General features: G+C 39.8%; 1 long non-coding RNA gene across 1 annotated transcript; it reads left to right on the top strand.

Annotated features, from left to right (window-relative positions):
• Positions 1 to 217: 217 nt before the first annotated feature.
• Positions 218 to 1,778, top strand: LOC143420911 (uncharacterized). Its single transcript, XR_013100665.1, has 3 exons — positions 218 to 350; positions 441 to 535; positions 1,115 to 1,778. It is a non-coding gene; the product is annotated as an uncharacterized LOC143420911 (long non-coding RNA).
• Positions 1,779 to 2,950: the final 1,172 nt, after the last annotated feature.

The raw sequence follows: 2,950 nt of genomic DNA, 5'->3' as shown, positions 1-2,950 counted from the left end.
TTTATTTACAGCTGCCAACATAGACGAGGTCTTGCTCCACACCCTCAGTAGGGGCGATTTAAGGGACCTGCTTCCAGGGCCTGAAAATTTTATGAGGAGGAAACAGTTGTGGGCTCATATTCACAAAGAGGCAAGTTTTGCTGCTTTTGATTTAAAAACACCTAGCACGACACATTTTGTTTAGGACTCCTGTAATATAACTATTTTTGTTTTCTTATTTATGATGAAACTAAAGAAAAGGCGTCTCATGGATATCTCACCATGTGACCAGGGAGAAGATTATGATGCAGATTCAAGTGGTGGATCAAACATGCTTTTGCCACCATGGAGCAGTTCTGGTGACAACAGTTGTAAGTGAAAGATTACAATTATGGCAATAATATTGAATATTGAACTGAAAGTTGATTTAGTCCTTTCTTTCCTGTTCTGTTTAAACATAGCCCTGTTCAGGGCACTACCAACTCTCTTCCCATCACAAGCTGCACCACCCAAGAAGATGGGACATGCCAGTGAAGCACTGATTCTTGTCCTTCAGGTCTGGGTTTCTTCATATTTGTTATCAAATAATGCCCCTAAAGCCTTCACTTTAACAGTTTATTTGGCATATGGTGTTTTTATCCATGCCAAGTCCTCCAGCAATGTAGTTTATATTTGGGAACGTGTGCAGAAGTCTGAAATGGCACAAACACTGATAGATCAAAACATTTCAATAAAAATAATAAAGAAAATCATAAAGAAATTAAAAACAGAAATTGGAAATAATTATATATTTAACTATCACAGGTGCAGTATTTTTGTCATTTCCTAAAGTGTGTAAAGACATAATCCTAACGGTGATGAGGCAGAATTTATTACATTTTTCAATGGCATGAATATTTGGGATTTTCTATACAGTATTTGTCTATCTAAAGAAAAATAACATTAATATGGACTGTAGCGCATCTGATCTATGGTTGTCATCATTCATGTATCACCCCCAAGGGTGCACCCCAAAGGGTGCAATAAAGTGAAGTCCAAGTCTAATACATACTTGTGGTTATTTGAACTACCCTGATAGCGTTGGAGTTTCTCCGTACATTGTACAATTTTATCTTTGTTTTTCTTTTGCCAACAGAAGATCCAGCATCAGCCCTGTTCTGCTCTTTGAAGGGTCCCGCTGTCTTATTGCAGATGGAACCACTCCCATCACCACATTTGCCACAGATGACCTCGGAGAAGGTTTGCTGTATCTTATGGCATACTACTACACCCTGCATCTCACCTATCCTGAATGTGTGGCAAGGCTTCTGTCTGCCATTCAGACTGAAGTGTTAAAGGACAAAATCCATGAGCAAGACACCACAGGCTCATACAAAACAGTCATGGCAGGCTGTAGAAATTTTTATTCAAACGTAGAGTTGTTTGAGCAAGATATAACTTAGGTCTGTGTTGGAAGGTTTGGGCCTGATAGTTTTGAAGTTGCAATTTACACTTGAATTATTTTTTTAATTCTTATGTAGGATTAAAGAAGTTATTTTACTGCTATTTTATTATCAGTATTATCATTGCATTAGAACCACGTAACCACGTAACGTGCATTAAAGCATTTATTGAAGCTGTTAACATTACATTAAAGTCTGTATTATAGGCGGTATCATAATCATTTAATAATCTGTCATTGCAGGAGCAACTGTAATCATTTTATACACATTGCATTTTGGTGCTTATTAAAGAGTTGAAGCTCAGTCAGTTAATTGATGGTCAGAAGCTTCGTCCGGCGCGATATCCGGCCGATCTATTGAGTAAAGTGGCCTAGAGCTGTGGAAAGGTTGCTTACACGCTTATAAAACACTTATATCATGTTATTCTTTATCATGTTTTATTCATTTATAATCTTAATATTAAGCTTTGAGTAGTGGCATTTGATTAAAACATTTATTCAATATATTACACATATAGTTTCAGTTGTGTACATGCTGGCCTTCTGTCTGGTGGAAAGGTTACAAGGTTTAGCTGGTGAGGTGAGAGGTGAAACTGAGTGCATTTCAGGTCGACACATATACACACACACCCACACAGTAGATGGACTCATTTATAGGTGAAAGTTTAATCGTATTTTGCTTGTGACTGCATTTTGTGCCTGCAAAAGAACAGTTTGTTGCAGAACTGCTGCTAATGTTCCAGATGATAAGCGAGCATCCAGCAGCGACAGGAAGCACCTGCCGTGGAGACGTAGAAAATGTTCTTTTCTAACTGTGTTAAAAGTTGTTAACAGAACATTTGTGGTTTTGAAACTGATGCATGTGATGACGCGGAAGGGCCATCAGTAAATACTCCCTGATGATATAAAAACAACTGATTGTGTATTGTTCGAGTGAGATCGATGCTGTCTGCGCACTAGTGATGTGCGGATCGATCCTGAAATATCGATTCCTCTGATACCAATCATTTATGTTCTAGAATCGATTCTCATATTAAAATATCGATATTTTAGTAATTTAGGGTAAATTTGTAGTTTATCATTAACAGGAACACAGTGGAAAGAAACTATAACATTCGGATTGTCTACATTCAAAGGAACTACTTCCTCTTCCAGGGGCGATCATGGCTCAAGAGTTGGGAGTTCGCCTTGTAATCGGAAGGTTGCCGGTTCGAGCCCTGGCTTGGTCAGTCTCAGTCGTTGTGTCCTTGGGCAAGACACTTCACCCGTTGCCTACTGGTGGTGGTCAGAGGGCCCGGTGGCGCCAGTGTCCGGCAGCCTCGCCTCTGTCAGTGCGCCCCAGGGTGGCTGTGGCTACAATGTAGCTTGCCATCACCAGTGTGTGAATGTGTGTGTGAATGGGTGGATGACTGGATATGTAAAGCGCTTTGGGGCCCTTAGGGACTAGTAAAGCGCTATATAAATACAGGCCATTTACCATCTCTTCCGCCTTTCATAAGAAACTGTGCGAAATACGGCTGTCTAAATGTC

This window comes from Maylandia zebra, linkage group LG11 (assembly GCF_041146795.1).
Source record: "Maylandia zebra isolate NMK-2024a linkage group LG11, Mzebra_GT3a, whole genome shotgun sequence".
NCBI classification, from domain to species: domain Eukaryota; kingdom Metazoa; phylum Chordata; class Actinopteri; order Cichliformes; family Cichlidae; genus Maylandia; species Maylandia zebra.
This window is presented reverse-complemented; position numbering and strand designations above follow the sequence as displayed.